General features: G+C 35.5%; 1 protein-coding gene across 4 annotated transcripts in view; it reads left to right on the forward strand.

Moving 5' to 3' along the window:
• Positions 1 to 26,579, forward strand: part of NRIP1 (nuclear receptor interacting protein 1) — a 104,424-nt gene that overhangs the window by 51,651 nt on the left and 26,194 nt on the right. Inside the window, exon 1 of one of the 4 annotated variants that reach the window (XM_037742529.1) lies at positions 10,385 to 10,669. The exons of the other annotated variants lie outside the window; for them this stretch is intronic. The gene's annotated coding sequence lies outside the window, so the exon portion shown is untranslated. Of the gene's footprint in view, positions 1 to 10,384; positions 10,670 to 26,579 lie in introns of those variants that run through there. 4 annotated transcript variants of the gene reach the window in all.

The raw sequence follows: 26,579 nt of genomic DNA on the forward strand, positions 1-26,579 counted from the left end.
GCAGTAGGAATCAAAGGGAACTAGGTAAAGGCATCGTGATTGATTATGGTGCTCATAATCATTTGTGAATAGTTCAGTTTCGTCTAGCTAACTGAAAAACTCTGGTCAGAGAGAGAGAGAGAGCAGATACAGCATGCTAAAATTCACCGTGTTTTAACTGACCTCAGTGTTTCAAAAAGAGAATGGCAGCTCTGAGCCAAATTTGCCCTTTACCTGTAGGCATCCACAAAGATGATCCTAACTGCTTTTCCTTCACTGTCCTGATAATGTTCAGAAAACCTAGTAATGAAGTTATTTTAATCACCTACTTACATGCTTAATTTTTCTTGTAATTTTATCAAGAAAATCTTTAAAACATTAATTTTTAAAAGACTGCATAAAATGACTAATAATTATTTGGTTGCAAGTCACTTTTCATATATTCATATATTTTTCACCTCTAAATTAAAATTTAAAATCAACTTGGCAATTATTTGTAAATACTAAAAGTGTTTTTATTCAGATATAATTAGGTGCTAATCACTGGTTGGTAGTCTGAAATCTGCTTCTATATTTGATGAAACAGTTGATATTGAACCCCATTTCTGAACTTCTAATTTTGTTAAAGTTAATTTTATAGTCATGCATGTTACTGTGACCCCCCCCACAAGATATAATTGGTTTGTCGTTGTTCTTAATTTGTCAACACCTTTGTTTTACCTCGTAACCAGAATAGTGTTCACTTACGAGAGTTAGATAAGTAAATTATAGGTAGCCATCTGGTAAATATGCACAGAATGAGTTGTTCTTAGAAAATGGTCAAATTTAGATTTTTCTTCCAGATTAAAAAAAAAAAAGACATTATAATGTACAGTGAACAACTTTGAAAACTAAAAATTCGTAAAAACGAATTATTAGTAGTGATTTTCTGTATTCCTTTCATATATTTAAAAATACTTTTAGATTTTAAAGATGATATGTCAAATGTGTTTTTTCTAAAATGTGTTGTGTTAAATAGGTTTTCATTTTGAATGAACACTCCATGGGCAAATAAGCTTGGGAGATGTTGGTCCAAAGTATAGACTGTCTTTTCAGTAAGCCTTTCATTAACCAGTGGACTGTGTCTCCAAAAGAAGGATCTGGTATATTTCTGGAGATGAGTATTTGATGAGTTAGGATTGTAAACTAATATGTTTTATGAGGTTTTTGCTATAGTTTGTTATACTCTGCAAAACACTCATGTTATATTTTTAAGAATAGTTATGTTTTTTTGAATGAAAGCTCAAAGAGAATGGGGAGAAAAGGGATGTAATTAATTGAGTATTACAAGCTATATAAAGAATGAAGTGTTTAAGAAGGCTTTTAGTGTCTTAGGGCATATTCCCCTTGCTCTTTGTTGGCTTCTTCTTTTGAAAAACATACAGTCATCATATGGAGTAACTAACAAAGTTAATTCATCCTTTATTATGTTTTATAGGACTTCATATACTTTCTCTGCTATTTAGCTCAGTGTATAATATTTGTTAGGTAATTTTGATAAAAATTGCTGATACAAAAACAGGGGCTATCTTGTGTAGAGTCAACTAAACGACCATAAATCAGTTTAGCTTAAACACTTGAATATGCTAATTTTCCCTCTAATGAAATTGTTGTTATATGTCATGATTTTCCACTGGGAAGAGTTCTAGTTTGATTAAAAATTTGACGACTATTTTAGTAGATGTCTTGAGTTTAAAACTCATGTCAGACATAGAGGTATCTATATAATTTTTTTTTAAAAGGCCAGTACTGATGGGTTGGGTTACCAGATTGATAAAGTAGGTGAATTATATACATGGAATGCCTTGCCAACTTCATAAAACACTCCTCATAGTCATAGTTTTTTGTTTAAGAAATAACTCTTTGTAAAATGTGTTTAAACTTTCACATTAGATTTTTAGTAGGAACATGAAACTGGTAAAACCAAGATCAATTTATAATCTAGGTAAGTTGTCTTAGTTGGAATTAATTGCCGTAAATCAATTTGGATTTCTCACTAGTGTTTTCCTGGCCTTGTGGATAACGTCGGTAAGAAAATCTGTATGCTTGGCTCAAGTGAGTCATTGTTAGTTTCCAGCATTGCTTTCATCCACTCTTAATTTCCTTCCTCACAGCCAACCATGTTAGTTCAGAGTCTTATCGTTTCTCATCTGGAGCTCTTGTGCTGGCAAGCCTCTTTACTAACATCCTTGTCCGAGTCTCTCACAACCACCAGCTCTTCCTAAAACTCCAGCTTACTTGTGTTACTTGTCTGATCAAAAATAATGTAATTGCAGTAGCATAATGAGCATGGAAAAGTAATAGACCTTCTTTAATCCTAACTTACTGTTACTATGGGAAATATTAATATAATTAACATATTTTTGGAATTTGTTATCTATAAAGAATTGACTTTTCTTTAAGTGTTTTACTTAATATCTTAATTGATATAACTTATATTCTTTGGGGAGGAGGATCCCTGCTAGACTAAGCCTCCATATCAACTTAGATTTTATAAAATTTCTATATTCTAAGCTTCCCATATCAACTCAGGTTTTTTCCTCTTCCATGAAGGATTTCAGATGAAGTAGTCAAAATAATTTTAAAAGTGTTGATCAAACTCTCAATACACTTTCTCTTCTTACACAGACCCTGGTCTTTTTTCACTGTAACTAACTGATGTGAACCTGATAGTCTCCTTGATTCTCTGCTACATTTGCCCTTCAACAATGTGGCCTGCGGTTTGCATATCTGAAAATTGTCCGATTCTAACATCAGAGCTTATGTATTTTATTTAGATAACTAGAATTTCTCCATTCTGGATTAGAGGTATATGAGTAATTTCCAAACCTCATTTGCTTCCTTTTTGCTTTTTTTATTTAAAAAAAAAAAATGTTTTTAGCACAGTCTATGTAAGCTTCTAGCTTGAAGCTTTCTCTCTTGGTATTGCTGCTCCTCCCTACCTGCCATCTTGCAGCCTGTCCTTCAAGCTAGTACCTCTCAAAATGTCTGCAATAAAGACCAATGACTTGTTTGTGCGTTTTGATTTTATTTTTTATTTTTTAGTAACTCACTTTTGTCTTTTTAAAAAGCTTCTGTGACAGATTAGAAGTTTTTTTAAAGACTACAAAATCTAAGTCCACATCTTTCATCAATGAATTTAATTATCTATAACTTTTATAGAACATGCCATCAAATTATTTTGTCATGTTCTATAACAGTTTGTCATTACCGGCGGTTTTTGTTCTTGGAGGTGATTAAAGTTTCTGAAACAGACTCTGTGCCACTGTGCTTCCTGGACTGGGCTGGGCTGGGCTGATGGTCCTCCCACTTTCTGAAGAAGACCGAAGCTTCTTTTCCAGGTGGGAAAGCCTTAATTGTCCCTCTAGTCAGTTCATATGCCAACTCTGTAGAGCACCTTCACTAAATATAGTGTTCCCTGCCTTACCACCCAGTCTTCTCCCCAAAATTGTGTCTTTCAGTGCTTTCTCCGCTTTGCCCATGCCTTCTCCTAAGTAGTATCTCACTATGTTGTTGATTATGTTTTTCCTGATGAGATTGTGAGCCCACTAAGGGCGGCTGTATCACTTAGTTTTCCTTGTAACTTCTTAGCAACATAGCAGCTTTTTTATAAATATTTGTTGATTTGTTACTTCTTGTATGGTAAATTCAGAATAACAGTGACTGCAGAGATGGAAGATTTTTCATATCCTCCTTAGTCTACTAATCTTTTTAGAAAGATCTTTCTTTTCTTTCCCCATCTGGGTCTTAGGGACATTCTGCACAGAGAACCATGTTTATTTGCCATAACTATAGTGGAAATTCTTGAAATTAGAAAGTAGAGGTTGTGTTTGAAGAAAACCAACATTGCACTTTTTAACTATTACTGGCAACAGTTCTCAAACTTTTTGCTTTCAGGACCCCTTTATATTCTTAAATTATCGAGGACCCAAGAGAGCTTTTGTTTATGAGATTCATTTCAACTAATATTTATCATATTAGAAATTTAAACTGAGAAAAAGTTTAAAACAAGAGTTACACAAGGCTCTGGACAACTCCACTGTACACTTATGAGATAATGATACCAAAAACCAGATAACATTTAGTATTATGAAAGTGGTCTTTACCTCATGTGCCTTCTGAATGGGTCATGGGGAGCCCTGGCATCCTTGGACCACCCTTTGAGAACTGCTATATTATGGAAATTCACTTGTCTAATTGCAAACAGAATCTTCTGTATTTTTATTCCAGTAATATTTACCTAGCTTTTGTGTTTGTAGATTAATGTTTTTTTTTTTTTAAATAACTGCATGGCATATCATATTACCCACTTTTCTATTAATGTCTAGACCTAGAATGTGCTGGAACTTATTGCCAGTGTTGACTTGGCAGCTGTAAGACAGAGATGCTTACTCAAGGAGAAGTCATTTTATTTGTGGATACTCAGTAAGGTCATTCCTAGTCGTGCCCTGTCAGTAACCCTGGCTTTCAAGTTCTTGTCCTTTTTATGATTTGTGAACCTTCAAATACTTCTCCTATGGTGATTCTCCTAACTCCAGAAGTTTCAAAGGTTTGGTCATTTAAAAAAATAATTTTACAAAATGAAGTTGACGTCTTATTTTGCAGGATTGATTAGGCTTCCCCTTAAGTCTTCCCTTCTCTCCTTTGCGTGACCTTCCCCTCCACTTGCCTCAACCTGATCCCTGATGCTGGCGCTCCGTTTCTGAGAGTACAGTCTGCTCTCTGGCAGATATTTACTTGGCCTTGATGACTCCTGTTCTGTTTTATTCCCTACCCTCTTACCTTGGCTGATACTCTGCTAAATTCTTTCTGAGGTCTTAGCGGGACAGCCAGTCTCTAGAGTATTTGACGACTCCCTTCAAATTACATTGGTACTGGGTCTTCCCGGCGGTTTCTGGGAATGTGTTGTGTACCTTTCAGCTGGATGGGAATACCAAGATGGTTGCTAGTTCCGACACTTGATTTACTGACAGCTTCATATTCTTTTTACTCATAGTCTTTTTATTGTGTGATGAGGTCATGCAAGCTGGAATTTGGGGACTTGATATCATTATGAGTGATCATCCAAAAACATGATGCTGATAGAATGTTGGGGTAGTTTTTATTTTTTAATTCCATGTCCTAAACATAGTCAGCAGTAAGTAAATGTTTGCTGAGTTAATTTTTTTCTCATTTGTGTTGAATAAAACTCTTAGCTGTAAGAACTACATTATAATTTAAGTCAGACATCTCTCCCTTATAGCCAAGGGAAATATACACCCTCACACTATCCAAAAAGGTACATGTTGCTGTCTTAGTAAGCAAAACCCTTACCTAATACTTAATGTACAAAATTCAGATTTCAAACAGGATCTGATACTGACTCTTTGAAGCACCTTGATAAGAATTACTACTTTCATGAAACTTTGTAGAAATCATTTTTTAGCACAGTGTTTATCAAACATAGGCTTGAGATACAGTAATTATTTTTTATCATTTTTATCTTTGATTTAATAAAGTTGCTATGAAATAATACCCTATCTTATAGCACTATTTATGTTAAACAAATTGCTTTCTAAATATTCAAAGCAGCCTTCATTGTTTTCAGAGCTGCCTTTTTCTTCAACTCTCCTGCCTCTGCCTTATTTTAACCATGGTCATGCACTAACTGATCTACAGTTTCTTCTCCCTTCCAAGCTATCAACAACTCCATAGATTGTTTTTGTTTTTTAATACGCTTTTCATAATACCACTGCTTGTAAGGAAACCCACCAGATAAAGGCCTGCTTCTTGGCATGGCCTAGATTCAAAGTCCTTGGTCCCAGTTGCATTTCCAGCCTAATCTCCAGTTCCATTGGACTACGATGCTTCCTGTGTCACACTCAGCTCTTCCCTGACTTTGAGTGCTATTTCTGGACCCTAGAATGGCTACCATTCTCTTCTGCTTGGCTAGCCCTTACTCATTTTTTAACCATCACTGACCGCCACCTGCACATGCACATATGAACTAAAAACCTAGTTACATCCTGTCTGTGTTCCTGGAGCACTTTTTACATATTTCGGTCATTGCATTTAGTACAGTATATACTCTCTCTCTCCTTTGGCACAGAAACTAAGGAAGAAAATCAGCGGCACTGTGCGCCCTCATACATTGTCTACTCACTAGGTATTATTACTCTGTCTCTTTCCCATACTGTTTAGGAAGGCATATCTGAATCTAAGTGAGTGAAAGTGTGGTTGTTACCCAAGTTACCTTGAATTTATTTAGTCTGTTTTTTTTTTAAGGCAATAATTTGCAACCTCTTACACCTTATTAAATTCTGTACTTACGCTAAATACTCTTTAGAACTAATCATGACATACCTCATATCTGATGATGACAAATCAGCATGTTACAGATGGACACACACTGCTTTTAGGATATACTGCATTTTAAGCATTACAGCTGTTTGTTCCACCGAATTATTTATTTCTTGAGAGCCAGGGCTGTTTTATTCATCTTTTTTCTTTTGTTGTTCTAGAGTAATGATTTAAAAACTTTCCTACTCTAACTACTAAATTAAATTTGGAGAGCATTTCCAGGGACTCAAATACCCTCTACTGGCATTAGTACTTTCCCTTTTGGCCATTGCACTGTTGATGCTAAAACATAAAATGTCGTGCTGATTTTTTTATAACAAGACTGAGATTACTTTACCTTGTCTTACTTGTGCCATTTTCACTATTTGAATGATATTTTTTCCCCCTTAAAAATGTATTCATCATATTGGGAATAAGAAATTTGGTAAACATGCTGTGATGTAATTTTCGTTACCTGTAATTTTAGTACACTATATGCATTATGCACGAGTTTGTGACTTAACCAACTAAAACCATATATTTTTTTTAATGAAAATTCTAGAAATAAATGTTGATGGAAATGTTTTTTAGCCTTAACCTGTCACTGTGCTGCAAATCTAAAAGATACAAATAGAGCTTTAAGTTTTACATTCACTACCCTGAAATATAGTCAAGAAAGAATTCGACCTGAATTCTTTAATAAGCACAATGGAAGGGTTGTTTACTTTTGAGAACTAATAGCTGCCCCATTCTTTGTGATTGTCTGCTTACATGATTTGTTATGAAAGAATGCTTCTAGGTAAACCCTGTCTCCAGAATGCTGGTGGTTTGTTCTATTCTGCTTGGGAAGGGTTAAGAAGAGACAACATCCTGTCAAAGACCTTGTTTTTAATTTTGCTTCTCACACTGGCACAGATCCTGCTAAGAGCAGCCCAGATTAGTTCGGAAAACCTTTGAAGAGATTTAAGATGTCCTTCAGCCAGTTTGAAGGTTTTTGTCTTGCAAATCCAGTACAAGGGCGCCTGCAGGCATCTCGACCCTTGCTGTGCTGCTGATGCAGCTCAAGGTCACAATAACCCGCCCTGTGACATTCAACAACAACAAAAATTATGCGGTAAAACTGCTTCAGCGTTCAGCCAACCAACAACTTCCTTTAGTGAGGAACTGAGGAAGAAGTCTTTTTTACCCCCCTTTTTCTTTTTTGGGGGGCTCTGTGAATTTTTGCTGTAGGAAATAATCCCGGATTTCTGGTGTGTGTGATGACAAGGTCATTTCTTAATTAGAACACATGTAAAGAACAAAGCTAAATGGCTTCAAAACAGCTTTGTAGTTGATGGAGAGGATTTAAATTATTTAAAGAGATAGTCACCCATGTATGATGGAAGCTGAATTCTAAAGGCATTAACTCCTTCATTCCTATCTACTTCTTGTCATTGCTTTGAATTCCTCGTGTCTGACCTTAGAGTTGCATTCTAAACTTAAGAGAAATTATAAATGCCCAATGTTAAAAGGATGAAATGTAATTTATAAATCAGATTCTCAGATAAACTTTTAATGGAGAAGTTTTCTCCCCATGACATCTATCTCCTGGAAACATTATCAAATGGCTTGACTTAGGAACTAGGAATTACACACTTTTCCCCTGGCAACTGTGATTTATTTATAATGCGTTGGAGGTGGGTGAGTAAAGTGCTTCTTTATTGTCTCACCTTATCTCTTCCTCAATTTTATCCATTTGTGATTTAGAAGTCTAGTTGAGCAGTTACCCCTGCCTCTTAGAAATAACAGCACATAATCATTCAAAAAGTAATCTTAGTTAAAAACGGACTTTCAAGAAAGTTGTTTCCGAACATACATGACATTTTAAGGCACAATGAAACCATGTCCATGAACACTCAGTAGCCATACTGGATCTGCTCCCCTTCGTGAGGCTTGTTTCCCAATGTTCCTCCTTCGCTGCCTGCGAATGTTAACTACCAAATAAATTAGTTGGACAAAGTCCAAGTGCACTGGCTTTCTGTGCTTGAGACTTAATACGTATCACCTCTGCAGGATTGGAGCAGAACAATCTAAGAGAGTAATTTTGTGCTTGATATTTTCTTTATGTGTATTATGTATAGAAGCACACATGGCCGTTATTTTTTTATCCACAAAATGACACTGTGTAGAGAAAGTTACCTTCAACTTTATGATATTAGCAAAACCATTTTCTCAGAATTCATACTCAGTTGCTTTTTGACTGAAGTAGAATCAGGACAAGTACTTTAAAAGATGGATAGTATTTTAAGTGTGATTATTTAAACTGATATTTGGGAATTTGTGGGCCACACTTAAAAGGATAACATGATGGACAGTGTAAGAACAAGTTTGAATGAACGAGACTTACTAAAGGATTTTTTTCCTTGAGAAACAATTTTTGGGGTCCATGAAATGAAAGGGCATAGATATTAAGATACATATTTTTAGGTATAGGTATTTTAAAGATTTCAACTTTGCAAAAAGAAAATATTGGGGGGAAAATCTGTATGTGAGGAATGGTTAGTGTGATTCATTGTGTCCTGCCCTTGCCTGGAGTCTGGTGTGCCCTAAATGTCATTTATGACCCAAGCTCACCTGCTAGTAATTTCGAATTTACTGTCCTAATTCATCGATTTGTTATCACTAATTGTTCTTCATTTACTTCTGTGTAGTTTCCAGTACCTAAAGGGTTGAAAGGTTGCTGTAATTGGCACCCGCAGCTGCTCTTTCTTTTGACAGGGGATAATTTTGCAGCCTATGCTTTGTGTGACAGCTGCCTAATTGGGCATTCTCCCCTTGTAGCAAGCCTGCCTCCTCCAGCCTCCCTGCTGACAAATGGTGGTGGATTATAGATGAGGACATGCTGACCCATTCGACCTTGCTGAGACAGCGGGGAGGGGCCTCCTGCTACTTGAGGGAAGCTTTAGGTCATTTAGAGGACAAGGTTATGAGCCAGGTGGAGAAATGACATGATATCACATGACAGTAGCCTGATGACATGGTCAGTGTGTCAAGGACAAATGCATCAGTATCGAATAAACATTATTACAATACTTTATTGAGTCCCTAGTATTTCTTAATTGTTCTTACTGAATTTTTTTTTAAGAAACCGAAAAAGTGCAAAATGAGACACATGTATCTTAGCAGTGTTAAAGCAATTGTATACATGAAGATAGAACTGGCTTAGGATGCCTCCTAATAAGTTTCTTTAGTTATTTAGAGTATTTTGTTCTTAATTATTGCTTAGTTTGCAGTCTCTTAACTATCAATACTTTTCAATAGTTATTTGAAAATTAAAGCAGGCAAATTAAAATGTGGCAATATGTGTTGTTAAAAAATATTTAACAACTTCTGTCATTCCCCTACTCAATGATTGAGATACCTTTTCATATTTTGGATAAAAGAAAAATAAGCCAAGTGAAAATGTCTAATTGAAAAGAACATCAGAACTCTAGATTTATAAGATCAACTATACCACTGTGATTATAAAGTGTTAAAGGTGCTTTTTAAATAATTTTTGAGACTTGAAAATATTTTTCAAATAGCTTGGGATTATACATAATGTAAAAACTTCAAGATACATGAAAATCTTTTGGATGTCATTACTGGCAATGCATATGCTTTTCTTGAGAAAGTAGACTTGAACTATTAAAATATATTTTAAAGTGTAAACTCTTAAGAATCCATGCTGAGTCTATTAACCCTATATTAATACCTGAAATGATAAATTCATGTAAAAAAATAGTACAATTAAGAAAAATGCCTAGTTTTAAAATCGGCAGACAGTTGAATACAAAGAGGACTGATCATGGTTCTCATTTCTGGAAAAACAATTGTTAGGCACTGTTTGGATCTAAGCCCTCAGTTCAACAGGAGGTAATTTTATGCCCCGGAGATAAAAAAAATGAGGCATGGTAAAGTGTGATGAATTAGTTCACTGAAGTAGACACATCTGTATTTTCATGGCACGTGTGTATGCACGCTCGTGTGTGTGTGTGTGTGTGTGTGTGTGTGTGTGTGTTTAATTTTGACCATGCTGTGCATGTGTTTGGCTGCTCTCAAACCCTGACTCAAGCTTGGTGGAGGTTTAATCCTGTGCCCTTGTACACGTATACTTGATTAGTAGTTGTGGTTATCTCAGCAGAAGACATACCGCCCTCCTCCTTGTATTGGTCGGGACCCGGGCATTGGGGAGTCAAGGCAAAGGAGAAAGAAAAAAGATTTTACATTAGTATTCTATGAAAGCTTTACTGTCTGCAGAACAAATTGATTGCTCCGGTGTACCTGTGCTTGGCACCACTGCTGTGAAAGAAAGGTAGGGCTGTAATCTGTTTTATTGTATTACATATTGTGACACTCCAGGAATATTTAACATGCACTCTTTCTATGGCACGTGCTATAAGTCTAAGTAAAGAAAAAAGGAAATAAATGAATGGAGAGTGTGTGACAGCAGTGGGCTACAGCTTTGTTTACTTCAGTCCAAGAGAGTTCATTCGAATAAGATAATTTTGCTGCAAGTGTCACTGGGAACAAAACCTGATTGATAATGAAACCCTTATAAAGTGTTCTCAGACACTAATCTGCTTCCCTGCTTGAAACATGTCAGGCGGAGATGAAATTCAAGCTAATACTGTAAGATTTTAATCATCAGATGGGAGCAGTCATGGAGGTGGTTATGGACATAGTTTAGAAAATTATTTTAAATTATGCTTCAGTACATTATATTCTTATAGGTCCTACATAACATGGTGCAGAGGATAGGGAAGAGATTTTTATTAAAAAAAGAAAAGAGGGGGCCACTATACCACTTTAAACTATATTAAGGAAATTAAGAAATGTATTGTGTACTTTATTCTTTTGCTAGTTTGATTTGCATAAACACTGTACCATTTGATTCTGTTGTAGAAAAGGCTACGCACATTTCTTATAGTTTTTTCTTTTAATTCTGTGAATGTTATTCAGATAGGGACTTGTGTACAATTTGGGATATTTGGAATTACTTAGTATGAAAGGAGTAAATGCTTTAACATTTCATAAAGTGATTGAAATATCTGTGATTGGAGTTAGACCCCTAGGCATTTTTAGGCATTCTTGACATGTGGTCATAGCTGCACTTTTTAAGTTGCATATACATCTGTACTGTGAGGGGAGAAAAGGAATTTCTCTTGTCCAAGCCTCTTGCCACATGTGAACTGCAGGTGCCCTTATCCCTCCTCTGTCCCCATCCTGGTCCTTCAATTACAGTCAGAGCACTTGATTTAGGAGAGAGAGGAAGCAAAATGTCTCATACTAATACACTGATGAAATGCAAGTTGTTTTCTATTGTTTACTCTTGTATTCTTGAAACGAGTGGATAGCTTTACATTTTTTAGATTACATTTCACTTCCGTTTAAATGTGTTAATAACTGTTCTGTGTATAGTAATTATGTGTCCTGAAGACATTCCGATACAGATCTGTATAATCAGAGGCTATAGACTTCGGTCTAGACTGGCTTGCAGATACTTTTATAGAAAATGAGCAAGTGAAGAAGCATTTTTAAGTACCTGTCAATAATAAATATATCACTCTCTGACATAAAACATTGATTAAAATGAACTATTTGAGGTCATATTATCTATAAAGGGGATGTTTTCAAAGAACTTTTAAACTCCCTCACCAAATTAAGACTATTAAATTTATTTTCAATGGGATATAGCCATCAAAATTATTTATACTGTATTTTTATACACCCAGTTTTTTGAGTTTTTCTCTTATTGAAAAAACATATCAGAAAATGTAAAAACTAAACTATAGAACTAAAAATTCAAATATTTCATTTTTCAGAATAAAACATGTTCTTGAACTCTTTTTACTTACAGTTTTTAATTTTGTAATTACAAATTTTGAAGATTTTAGAATCTTTCACTTTCTCAAAAGAACCACATGGTATACATATGGTTAATACTTAGCCAAGTAAGATGGGGAAGTTAAAAGAGGATACCAAGTAGAAAATATTGGTATTTTCCTTCTTTTTCTTTCTTATTTATTTATTTAGGTGGAGTGTAAGAACGTTTTAACAGGAAAGGACTATATTTTGTTTACCAAAGTATCCACAATGCTTACCACTGTACCTGTCACATAACAACTGCCTAATAAATATTTGTTGAACACATGAATAAGGAATACTCAACCACCCTCCCTTCCTACCCACCCTGATACATTCCTTTCCTCTCTCTTGGCTATTTATGGTTTCAGTTTGTGCAGTGCTCATGGTAGTGAATTTTTACATCAGTTGCTCTTCTGAAAGTATTCTAGGTATTGAAGGAACAGGAATTCAGTGTTTTAGAACCAGCCTCTGAATTGTGTTTATGGAATTGTTTCCCAGTCAGAGTAGTTCAAGTGACTGAGTCTTAAAGTGTACTGCTTCCAAATGTGTGCTTAGGGTTCTTCTTCACCTCAAAGTGCCTCTATTCTTTTCCCTCATATGCTGATCTACTGTGTTGCTGAATTTTGTTAAGCTGTGAAATATAATTCTTAGAGTTTCATCATGTCAGTTTTGGTGCATTATGCTTATTAACCAATATCAACAAATTATTTTAAACATCCTAGAAAATTACCTGTTAATTTTAGTCAGATGTATCTAAGTACATTGAACTATAGAGAAAACAAACATTTGACATGTTATTATTATTAATTTAAGCCATGAAATGGAAGACATTCATGAGAACAACTTTATGTGGGTAAAACTTCCCTAAGCTCAGTAAATGAGCATGCAGTATTATTGGGTATCCAGTATTAGCTAGGCTTGGACCGGAGTTCTTGAGTAGTAGGAACCTTAGGAATTAGTATAAAGAGTTCATTTAACTGATAAGAACACTGGGCTTTAGGCAAGTTCCTACTTATCCACTGTTATAAACCTGCTTAGGACCTGAGCCAGGGCTAAAACACAAATCATCTGACTTTTTAAAAAGTGATTTTTTTTAATCAATTCTTTGTTCAGTTTTATGCTTCTGAAATAACAATTATGTTTATATTAGCCAAATTTTATACCTGTAGCCACAGAAAATTTTATAACCAAATAGAACATAAATCAAAGCAAACACACACACACACACACACACACACACACACACACAATTGTCGGTTGCCAATTGCTCACTATGGATGTAGACTCAGTAGACTTTTATGCAAAGAATGGGTAACAACATATTTAGTATTATAAAGAAACATTAAACATTGAGAAGAAAATTTCACTCAAAATTACAGTGGCCAGGCACAGTGGCTCACCCCTGTAACCCCAGCAGTTTGGGAGGCCGAGGTAGGAGGATTACTTGAGCCAAGGAGTTCAAGACCAGTCTGGGCAGCACAGTAAGACCCTAACTCTACTAAAAATTAAAAAAATAACCAGCTACTTTGGAGGCTGAGGCAGGAGTATTTCTTGAGCCCAAGAAATCTAGGTTGTGGTGAGCTGTGATTGAATCACTGCACTCCAGCCTGGACAACAGAGCAAGAACCCATCTCTCTCTCTTTCTGAGAGTCCATACTGGAATAAGTTTGTGAATACAGGTGACCCTTAAACAATGTGGGGATTAGGAGTGCCAGCCCCTGCACAGTTAAAAAATTTGCATATGACTTTTGACTTCCTCAAAACTTAACTAATGGCTACTGTTGACCAGAAGCCTCACTGATAACATTAAAACGGTTGATCAACATGTATTTTGTATGTTATGTGTATTATATGCTGTATTCTTATAGTAAAGTTAGCTAGAGGAAGGAAAATGTTACAAAGAAAATCACAAGAAAGAGAAAATATATTTACTCATCACTAAGTGGAAATAATCATAATAAAGATTTCATCCTCATCATCTTCACATTAAGTAGGCTAAGGAGTTGGTCTTGCTGTCTCAGGATTGTCAGAGGTGGGAGAAAATTTGCTTGTAAGTGGACCTACACAGTTCAAGCCAGTGTTCAAGGGTCAACTGTAGCAGAGTCACAAATACATTATATAGTCTGTTGATATTTGATATCTGTGGCAGTGTTTTCTTTAATAGGGTAGTCATGGCTTTGCAGAAAAAGGCAGCCAGTTGAGACTCTTGTCATGTGGGGACCACCAAGGGACAATGCTTGCCTCCTTCAGCGATAATTAAATGCTGACTTACCACAATTCAAGAAATATTCTAATCAGATTATTCATGGTTAGATTAGACTCCTGAGGGTGGAGCTGAGGTTTGCAGATACGTCCCAGCAGTACATGTCAGATGAATATTCAAGGTAAAGACTGAGAAGATCCATCCAAAAATCACATGCCTAGTTCAAAGTGCTGACAGACTTAGCTATAGGTAGGTCAGGGCTTCATCCACATGGGCTGAGATTCATGACTTGGTTTCATTTTCAGTAGAGAAATGAACAAGGAACTAGAGACATGGTCAGAAAGCCAGTTGACCAAACACAAAGATACTGGAGAAACTACTAGATGGTAGCAGTGTGGTTTGGAGACGTGGCTGTCTTATGCTCAAAATTAAGTTTATAAGCTTACAAGTCATAGGGATGGTGGCCACACTGTTTCTAACCCTTTCCATCTGATTACTGGAAAACAAATCTCCAGTCCTGATTCTTTAGTTCAACAGTTGGGCAAAGTTTACAAGCAAATTATTTCACCTCTTTACACCGCAGTTTCCCCATCTGCAAAATGGGGATTATTATAGTATCTTCCTCTTAAGTTATGAGGATTAAATGAGAAGACAAATGTATAATACCTGGAGTATATACAATTTATGTGTGTGTGTGTGTGTGTGTGTGTGTGTGTGTATAAATTCAAGGATAATGTAAATAACATATATAATGATTATTTTTGTGGGTTTTTGTATGTCTGTATGTAAGATGGCCATGTCCTCTACTGACGTATTTTTTTTTTAATCCTGTTAATAACAGATGACTTGACTAGGTAACCTTAATATGGAATCTGTATCCAACCATTTATTTCTATTTTTTACCTATTGTTTTATTCTCAGATTTGAACCTAGATAATGGACTGTAACTTTAGTCATATTTTTCCCTCTCCCAAGGTAGAATTCTTTGTCACGATCAGTTAAGCAATTTTTATTTGTACTGACTTTATTAAAATATGTATCAAAAACTGTACATAATTGTCAGTGATCACCTTTCCACTTAATAGTGTAAAACGTCTGAAGGAGTCATGAATTTCAGTTTAGAATTATCATAAGTGATTTAGAAAATGAGAGTCAGGAGCAGATAAGGTAAAATTTAATTTGTTTAAATCTCAACTAAACCTTTTATCTTTCTTTAAATATCACTCATAGTTTCCTGGCTTTTTTTTTTTTTCTTATTTTAATCATAACATTTTTTTGGCAATTAAAAGATTTTTTTTTTTGTAGATCTTTAGGAGACGGGGGTGACTTTATAGGTGTGAATGCCAAGTGAATAGCGATTAACATAATACTTTTCTCAGGAAGGCAGGACAAGGAGAAATACTCAAAATGCCTTATGATTTGATTTAAGTAAAATTTTACTTTTTCATTGGATAGTACTTGTAATTTTTGATCTTTTAAAAAGTATCTTACTTGAAAATAAAGATTTTTCAAATGGTTATATCTTATAAGCATGTTTATTTGGTTTATAATTTAAATAAGTATGTGTATGTATATATTTATTTATTTATTTATTGCACGTATATTATGCTCCCAGTTTCTGAATATAGTAGAAATGGTCAGAGAGCAACTAAGAGTAATGACATGCATTTATTATATTTAGCGAAACTTCAGTATCTCAGACATACCCATGGTGAACAGAATAAAAGTGGTCCTTGTTCTCATGGAACAATAGTTAGATTCTAGCCATGGAAGACAGGAGATAAACAAATATTTTAAAAGCAAGAAAAGCAAGCAAAAAACATGAAAGAGTGAGAGAAGTTCTAAGACCACTGTGATTTCCTAGGTGCTCTGCTAGGGAATACACGGGGAGACTGTTTGCCTAAAGTCATTGGGAAAGACTTATCTTGGTGATATTTAAGCTGTGTTTGGGGAAGGAGGCAAAGGAGCCAGCCACAAGAAAGCCAGAAAGAACTTTCTCATAAGAGAGAACCACACGCACAGAAGCCCCAAAGACCAGAGAGCACTGTTAGTATTCTATTATCCAAGGAAGTCTGTGTAGCTAAAGCTGTGCTGTCCAATGAAGAAGCTATAAGCCACAAGCCACATGTGGCTTTTCTGAATGGTGGTAGTCTGTAAGTATAAAATACACACCAACTGGGAAGAAGAACTTAGTACTACAGAAGGAATGTGAAGTGTCTTAAAAATTTTAAAGTGATTTCATATTGATACCATGGTATGTTGAGTTAAATAAAATATACTCAAATTAATTTTACCTTTTTTCAACTTCAAAAAAGTATGGCTACTAGAAAATTTAAAATTACATTGATGGCTCCCATTACGTTTCTGTTGGACATCACCTGGCTGGAAGATGATGTGAGATAAGGTTTGCCTGATGTACTGGAGCCAGTTGATGCAGAGTCTTATAAACCGTATTAAGGAATTTAGACTTTATTTGTAAATGAAATAGAAAACTATTATGAGTTTTTAGCCAAGAGATTTACCTTTTACAAAGAGCATTGGCTGCAATGTGGAAAATGTGTTGGAGGAGGGCCAGCTAGGAAATGAGTACAGTAACACACACACACACACACACACACACACACACAGCTTAACAGTTATCACAACAGTTGTCAGACAAATTTATGTTAAAAATAGTCTCTTTAATCACCATTGAGTTTCTCAGTCTTGACAGAATTTCCTAGGCTATAGATACAGACAGTGGTTTAGTTTTACATGCATAGGAATTCTTTTACTTCCAAATTTATGAAATATTAAAATTCTTACAAAATTAAATCTCTCATCCTCCCAGAACACTGTAATCTGTGGAAGTTTAACATTACTCTAAAATCACTTACAGCTTTAAAGATTTTGAAGTGTTTTGGCAAACATACATTTCATAATATTTGGGAGTTCAAGTAATTGGTGATTTATTGGAAGCTACTGACAATCTCAGATCCCATAGGCCCATATGTACATTTTTCAGAAGGCCTTGCATCCCAAATTTAAGAAACCTCCTAATACAGTCCAGCCTCTAATGCTCTCAGCTATTCTGTGAGGTAGGACTCCTTCTCCCTCTTTTGCAAACGAATAAATTGAGACTTAAAGTAATTAAATGTAAGCTGCCAGGGTTAATACTGGCAGCAAATGACTGTCCCTAGGCTAAAACTCAGATCTTTGACATATGTCTCCTGATTTCTGCTTATCTATTTACTTCTTTTATGTAGTATGAATGTGGGTATCTGTCTGCATGAACGTGAGTTACATTTTCCATTTGTTTTATTCGGATCAGAAGCTATATTTGCAATACCATCATTTAATGTGTATGAAATTATAATAATTATTACTCTTTGGCTTTTATTGTTACTTATACTACTCAGTGATGATAAAAGGTTTTGGATTTTTTGTATAGTACTGATTTTTAAAATACAAGGCAAGTGAGTATAGTTTATAGGTTTTTGTTTTTACTTTAGAGGGAAAAATAAAATGTGTTTGCTATAGAATAGTTTTCATTTGTGAGTACTTAGAGGATAGCAGACACAATGTTAAGTGCTTTAATTTTTTTACACCTTGTTAAATATGTAATATTATTCCCAAAATCTCAGAAATGTTGCTGCCTGAACCTGAGATTCAAAGCCCATTCACCTGACTTTAAGGCTGGTATTCTTAGCTTCAGTGTGCTGTCCACTTTTAAGTATATTTGAAACAAAATATCTTCACAGAATCCCTGTCGTATATCATTTGCAGTTGACAGCAGTGTTTTTCACTGTAAGAAGCAAAGTTCATTTGAAATTCCAATGAAAATGTCTTTTTTAAAAAATTATGATTTTAGTGAAATTAAACTTGATCTATGTCATATCACTCAGAAGGTTGATCCTTTTCAGTAAGCTAATAGTTTTATTTCCTCTAGTTAAAGGAAAATAAGAAAAAAAATTAGATAGTGCTCAAGAAATCTCTCTGTATAAAATAAAGATCTTGTGATTTGCCTATAATCCCAGCACTCTGGGAGGCTGAGGTGGCCAGATCACTTGAGGTCAGGCATTCGAGACCAGCGTGGCCAACATGGCGAAACCCTGTCTCTACTCAAAATACAAAAATTAGCCAGGTATGGTGGTGCATGCCTGTAATCCCAGCTACTTGAGAGGCTAGGGCAGGAGAATCACTTGAACTCAGGAGGTGGAGGTTGCAGTGAGTTGAGATCACGCCACTGCACTCCGGCCTGGGCGATAGAGGAAGACTCAGTCCCCTGCCCCCTCAAAAAAAATGGAATCTTGGAATTCGCCTTTAATGGATAATTTTATAAACAATAGGATAGAGGAGGAATCAATAGACTTATTGTGACTAAGCAGTGTCATATGATTGAAAGTACCAAGTCATAAAAATATATAAATACATGATCCAACTGTGAATGTCAGAATCTGTCAGGAATTAGAAATGCCAGATATTTAGTATGTGGTATTATGCAGAAAATCGTTTAAGATACTTGAGTATCAAAACATTTTCAAAGTAGTACTACCTAGTTTATTTTCCACTATAGTGCTTGATTTTTGAAAGGATAGATTTTGCCTAATTAATATGAGATTATATAAGAATAATTATATAAATCATGATCATATCTACTACAGATACAAGTAACTCAAAGAAGTAAAAAGCTGAATTAACATTTCTTGAGGACCTCCTGTGTTGGATTGGATACCGTATATACATTGTCTTTTTTTCTTTTTTTTTTTTGAGATAGGGTCTTGCTCTGTTGCCCAACCTGGAGTATAATGGCATGATCTTGTCTCACTGCAGCCTCAACTTCCTGGGATCAAGCGATCCCCCTGCTTTAGCCTCCCAAGAAGCTGGGACACAGGTGTGTACCACCATGACCAGCTAATTTTTTTATTTTTATTTTTGTAGAGACAGGGTCTTGCTGTGTTGTCCAGGCTGACGTTGTCATTTTTAATCTTCACAACTGCTCCATTAAATACAATGTTGTACATATTAAACTGAGGCTCAGCCACATTTAACTCCGGGTTATGTAGCAAATGGATGAGCTCCACTGTTACTGTTTAAGGATCATGGTGTCTTTTAGAAATGAATATGGAAGGGATTTTTGTGTAAATGAAGATCTTTCAGAAGGGAACTGTGAAAAATCTGACTCTTACATTTAAATTGTTGAGGTTCACAACTTGTGTATTGGAGTGGTATTTAGTCCTCTGAGTAACCAATATAGTAAAATAGTTTATGAAGTCAAGTACAGAAAGCTTCTGAGCCCTGATTTTTTTTGTCATTACTAGTGTCAATTTTAGTTGGTTATTTGTGATCGTCTTTTATCTCCAGACTCGTTACTGATAGCACAAATGTATAACTACATAGCCATGCAAAATACAAGGATTTCCCTTTGCAATTGTAGAAGTTCCTTTCCGAACAACATTTTTTTGATATCTAAAGAATATTCACAAATATTTTAAGGTTTAACCATTTTATCCCTTCTCATTCATAATTTTGCTGAGATTTGACAAGTATCAGCTATCCAATGACCATTTTTTATTATATAGTTAAAAGTAGAGATGCAAGGTAAATTTTTATTTGGTTGTTCTAATATTTAGATTTTAATGTATGTATGTGTATGTCTTAATCTTACCATTTTGTTCTTTCACTTTGCTAGGATTCCACTTGACCCTTTTTTTCTGAACATATAGGACAGCCACTTATACTTCATAATGTTTATGTTATTGAATAACATATTTGGAAGAAATGTATTGCCAAATTTAGGAACTTTTTAAGTACACTGTAGTTGTTTTTAGCATATTGAAAGAATATTGTTTTCTTCTACTTGTGTCACTTCCTAGAGTATTCCTACGTATACCTATTTTGACGGACTGTGAGAGGGAGGATGTCTTACTTGGTAAATCAGTTTTGCTAACTATTTTGTAGCAAACCCATCTTTATAGTTAGACGTTTTGGGGGCTGAAGGCATAGCTTGAGTGTTTTATTTTAAAAGCTTGAATAGCATTCTTTTATGTAAACAGAACATAGACACGTCACTGTTTTCATCAATATGTTATAAACCACAGAACTCACTTAGACTGAATTGGTAAGTTACATTGTTTAAGTGATATCCTTCTGTGGTTTATTTCAAATGTAGACTATGCTGGTGTTGGTGGCATGTACCTATAATCCCAACACTTTGGGAGGACTGGCGGGGGGATCACTTGAGCCCAGGAATTAAAGACCAACCTGGGCAACATTTCAAGACCCCCTCTCTACAAATATAAAATAAAATAAAAAATGTAAAATTAGCCAAGCATGTTGGCACGTGACAGTAGTCCCATCTACTCCAGAGGCTGAGGTGGGAGGATTGCTTGGGCCCAGGTTTCAAGCTGCAGTGAGTCATGGTCACACCGCTGCTCTCCAGCCTGGATGGCACAGTGAGACCTGTCTCAAAGCATACAAAACAAAACAAGATTGAGTTTCTTTAGGCTGTGTACAATGTTTAGAATAGAGGCGAAAACATTAAGTCAGAGAAACAGGAAAAAGAAAAAAAGCTTAAAGGAAAAGCACCTTTTTAATTCTGGATGAGGTTTCTTGGCCTCTCAGATGTAAATAGACAACATTCATCTTCCAGTTTAATATTAAAAAGTCTTTTGATAAGTCTTTTTCATATACCTGAGTGTTAATAATATTGTGGGGAAAATGAATGGAACAGTGACCTTGTTTCCTTTTATTTCTTCCTTTCTGTAGAAGAGTACATTATTTTATTCTATTTACTTTTTGAAAATTTGGTATCATTTATGCAAATAACTTTATTTCCTTTTTATGGCCATGATGATTTTTAAAACTGAATGGCAAAAATTCTGGAGTGACACTTACAAGTCTTTCTTTTTGTGGGTAATAGAGGAGGTGAAATAAGACATCTTATTCTGTCGAGAGTGGAAATGCATGCTTCTGCCTGAAAGGAGTGTCAGCCTATAAGGTAGAGCAGAGGAAGAAAGGAAGAGTCATTATGTTTAGAGCTGAATTACGAATGTTCTCAAAAAGGCCTTTAAAATGAGGAGGAAAATAACTAAAACCCAGGAAAATGCAGTAGAATCTCAAAGAGGATCTTGTTGAGCCTTCAGTTTTTAAATGGAGTAAGGCACAAAGAGAAAATAATACATAGAAAATGTTTTTCTTTCTTAATTATCTCATAGCCCCAGAGTTCCAAAAGTTGGTTTGCATGGACAGATTGAGAGTAGTCTCTCAGAGCCCAAGTCCTGTTAATAAGAGGCACGTTACAGGATATACACAAAGAAATTGAGTGAGAAGTAGTTGGAACTACAGCAGTGGAATCTTTGCCTCTTTTTCTTGGCCATCACACCGTGGAATTATTGTTGTTTCTGACTTCTTCCTTTAGGCAATTGTTGTCAAGACATTTTGGGCCAGGGCTGTAATCTAGGACCAGGAGCCATCAGAGTTTATTTAAGAAGAATTAGAGACATGTGGAAACCTAATAGTTGACAGCAGCAAATGAAACAAGAGAAACACGTAGAGCTCTTACGTACAACTGGCCTTACCCGACCTAGGGTAACCCTTCTTCCCACTCAACTTCACTAATGAAGTTTGCAGGCAGTGCGATGGCTGCTTATTATTAGATGCTGTATCCATTTGTTATTGTAAATAGGGGCATATTGTGCTAAAAATGATAGAAGTTAGCTGTAACAAGGTCCCCTTATCTAATATTTTGCCATCTAGCCCTCTGAGGAAGAACCATCTGATCTTTGTTTGCTGGCCAACTTCAACATAACCATCCACCCAGTCTTTGGGTTAGAGTTTCACTTTAGGAATTCATTTTCCACGTCTGTTCACACATATAGCTTGAACACCAGCATCCCTTTTAAGATTTCATTTCCTCTTGGCTGTTTCTTACTGTTGCCCTCTGGCTCTTACCTTCTTCTAATTAATAGTCATAGTACCTAGATCATGTATTGGGTAAACACATTCGCTCTACGCTGCCTTTTTGACATTCATTTATTCTCATCCCTACTCAAGGCACTTCAACCTTGCTCAAGGCCCCTCTTCTAGGGCTTAGACAACCCTAGTCTGACCCGAAGTTGGGCATTAGTATTTGCATTGCTTAAAAGTAATCTACCCCATCCCTCCCCAGTACACAGTTCCCAGCATAAGGAACATGATGGCCTTATGTCAGTATCTGAATGCCAGCAATGTTCATGAGTAAGACAGTTAGAAATCTATTCAGACTTAAGAATTAAAAGATGGAACAAAAGAAGAAAGTAAACCATATAAGAGGAGGAATGGAGGGAGGCAGGAAAAGAGAATTGTTGAGAGGGGAAAATATACATGTTTATCATACAGACCAGCTTTTAGGCTAGTGGCACTAGAATCATGACTTGAACCACTTGATGAATGCACATCTGATTCTAGAGTATTAGGAAGTACTCTTCAACTTAGTAGTCTAGATTTAATGTCATATTTACAAATTTCCAAAGTAGGAGAAGTGGGGAAAATGGGCAAGGAAATTACATATTCTCTTTCGTGTTTTTTTTTCTTGATTACTATGACCAGTATTTTAGTTTCATTTTCATGTGAAAAGAGTTTTTGTTTCTTTTTTAGTGGCCCTTGTCTAAATGAATTGTTGTTTTTGAATATGAAACATCTTTCCTGACATCCACAAATTTCAGGCTCTCCTCCTCCTCAGCAACACACATAAATAGACTATATATGTTCATGTATATTCCATAACTTTGGAGTCAGGGAAACTTCTTGGCTAATATAAACATAAAGATGTGTCTACTTTTAATTTCAATAGAATAGAGGGAACATGATAAATTAAACTGTAAAGTTCTTCAACATCAGTAAGTTTCACACAGCTGCAGGGATAACTTGAGGAAAGGACATGTTCAGCCAGATGGCCTGTGCTGGCCTCCTTCCCATTCCTGCAAAAGATATGTTATTCACTCCCAGGGTAGCTCAGGGAAAGAGCTGATTACGGAATTAAAACAACCGATGTCCAATTAACCCCTGTTTTGGTCAACGTTTCCTACGCAGTTTGGATAATTGGCATACTTCAGTTTCATCAAGGGAGGCAGTTAGTTTATGGGTTAGTGCAGGGCCCTGGGAATAAGAAATATGAAATTCTGTTGTTTGCTCTGCCCCTACAAACTGTAAGTATGACCTTAGACATCTTATTTAACTCTCTGTGCCATTAGCTTTCCCCATTTGAAAATTAGAGCCACATGTTGCTCTTTGACCATACGTGAGGTGAAGGTACCATAGGAAAAGTGAGAAAAAAGTGTTTGCAGAGTTCTTCCGGACCGTGGATTAAAATGTGCAGTTTGTCTTACACAATGTCACTGCAGTATCTTAGGGGTGGTGTGATTACATGGAACAGAAGCCCCTCAACACAGCTCAGGTACAGGGGCACTTGTTAGAGGCACGCAGCAAAGCCTTCCGAGCCTGGTGATAGGAGTACTCTGCACCTCCTGAACCTGAAAGCCATTCATTCAGCACCTCCCTGCTCTCCCTTCCCTGTTCTGGTTTTGCCTTCCTCATCTCTGCTTCTGTGTGCCAGTCCAGTCTTTTCTCTCAGAATACTAACTCCTCCAGGCACTGATCTGAAATGTGGCCTCATGAAGGCCACTCCAAAAGGAAGTTTTCTGTCTCCCTCTGAATTCCAGGTGTCAAGAGACGAAATGATTGGTCCATTTTAGTTACGTTCCCAGTGCTGATCCATTCTCCTGAGGTTTGTGGACTGGGAACATGTTCTTTAAGAAAAATGTTTAGGGAGGGAAGATATTATAGGCATCTTTTATATATGAAATGACTTTTTGCTTTAAGTAAAACTGTCACACAAAGCTATAAGTGAAAGAATTAATTACCTAGATTATTAAATTATTTTACAAATCCAAATGCTTTCTATTTTTTCAGTTTTTCAGGAGATCTATCTATCTATGTATATAGATATATATAGATATAAATAGATATAAATATATAAAGATATAAATTTATATCTTTATATATTTATATCTTTATATATTTATTTATGTAGACATAAATATATATTTATATCTTTATATATTTATATATAGATAGATCTATAGGCTCCAAGGCTCAGGTTTTTAGCTGTAAAAGAGGAAGAATAATAGTATCTACCTAATAAAACCATTGTATTAAATAAAAGGTATATGTAAATACTTAGTATAATAACTCACAGTTTCTAAGCACTCAATGAATGTTGTTTTATTATTCATAGACAAAGCCTCAGCCCAGAGAATTTTCTCAAAAACAAATTTTTTGACTTACTAGTGTCACCCTATATATATAGATATATATTTATATCTATATATTTATATAACATATATCTAGATATATGTTATATAAATATATATATTTATATAACATATATATAAATATATATGTTCTATATATTATATATTAATATAAACATATATATCTAGATATTTATATCTAGATATAGATAAATATATATCTATATATATGTAGATATATATAGATATATATTTATCTATAATATATAGATATATAAATATATATAGATAAATATTTATCTATATATATAGATATTTATATCTATCTATCTCTATATGTATATATATATAGAGATAGATAGATAGGGTAAGGCTTTGTCTATGTATAATAAAACAACATTCATTGAGTGCTTAGAAACTGAGTTATTATACTAAGTGTTTACATATACCTTTTATTTAATACAATGGTTTTATTAGGTAGATACTATTATTCTTCCTATTTTACAGCTAAAAACCTGAGCCTTGGAGCAGTTAGGTAAATTGACCAAAGTGACCCACTGCTGAATAGCAGAGTCAGGAATCCAGGGACTGCTCTTTTGACCACAGTGCTTTGTGGCCTTCCTAATAAAAACAAGAGACTAACACTTGCAGAGACAAGATTTCAGAATAGGAAAAGTAATCCAGAATTCTCAGAGGGCTGCATAAATATTTGCTTTACCAAAAGTTTTCAAATCCACATTTGTACAGTCTGTGGCAATTGGTTATGATAGGAAAGGCTGTGTTCCAGAAGACCTTGACGTGGCTTTGGATCAGACACTTACTGGACAATTAACCAGCCCGTTAGTCCTTCTGAGCTTTAGTGCCCTTTTTGGTAGCATGTGAATGAGGATAAATAATGTATTAACCAACCCCAGGAGGAGAATCTAAGAAAACTCTATTCTGGTATTTCAGTTGGGGAAGGGTGTATGTGGCTTAAAGCACCTACGACAAAGCAGGGCTTTTAAAATGTACAATATGCTTTGTAGGAATAAACAGTCAGTGACAGGAGCTCCCAAGAGGTTTTACACACCGCTTTGGCCAGTCAAGAATTTGTAAAGAATTGCATCTCTGCAGCACCCACCACAGACTGGCCCCAGGAACATTTGTCTTCCTGTTTGCCCTGTGCTAAGCCTCTGTCAACAATGGGTTCTAACTATCTTATCTTGACCTTAGCAAGGTGATAGACCTGGTCAGTAGAACATGGCAGCTGTTTTCTAATGTTTGAACGATAACTGATGGATTAGCCTTGTTTTCTGTGGCCTCAGAAAGACCAAAAATCAGACTAAAACCCAACAGATTATAGCTCAGCTCAAGGCAGAATTTCATACTGTTGCAGTTATGCAAGGACTGCTTCCTGAGCAACTGTTCTGGGCCTAAGCTATGAGAGCATGACTACATTTATTCAGCACGGAGGTTTATGAAATAGGTATTAATGACTTTGTACCTTTAATAATGATAAAACTTTTAAGAGTAGTCAACTTTCCCAAGATCAAACAATTGGTAAATGGAGGAGCCAGAAGAAGTTGAACGCAGAGCCATCTGACTCCAAAAGACCACCTTGGAAGACAGTTCATGGTCACAAGAGGTTTTCAGAAATAAACTAGATATCAAATTGGTTAGCAAATGAGTTATAAGGGGATTAAGCATCAGATAGGATGATTAGTTAGGCAGGTGACTTTTCAGCTGCCTCCAGACCTTTAAATTATGATTCTGTCATGTTTGGAGAATTACTTTACATGCCATACTATTATGAAAACAATAGCCAGGGGCAAAATTATTAGAGGAAAATAGATTTCACCTCATAAAAATTAGCTGCTCTTCCAATTGGATACAAGTTCTTTAAA

The sequence above is a fragment of the Cebus imitator genome, unplaced genomic scaffold, assembly GCF_001604975.1.
Source record: "Cebus imitator isolate Cc_AM_T3 unplaced genomic scaffold, Cebus_imitator-1.0 Scaffold7, whole genome shotgun sequence".
NCBI classification, from domain to species: domain Eukaryota; kingdom Metazoa; phylum Chordata; class Mammalia; order Primates; family Cebidae; genus Cebus; species Cebus imitator.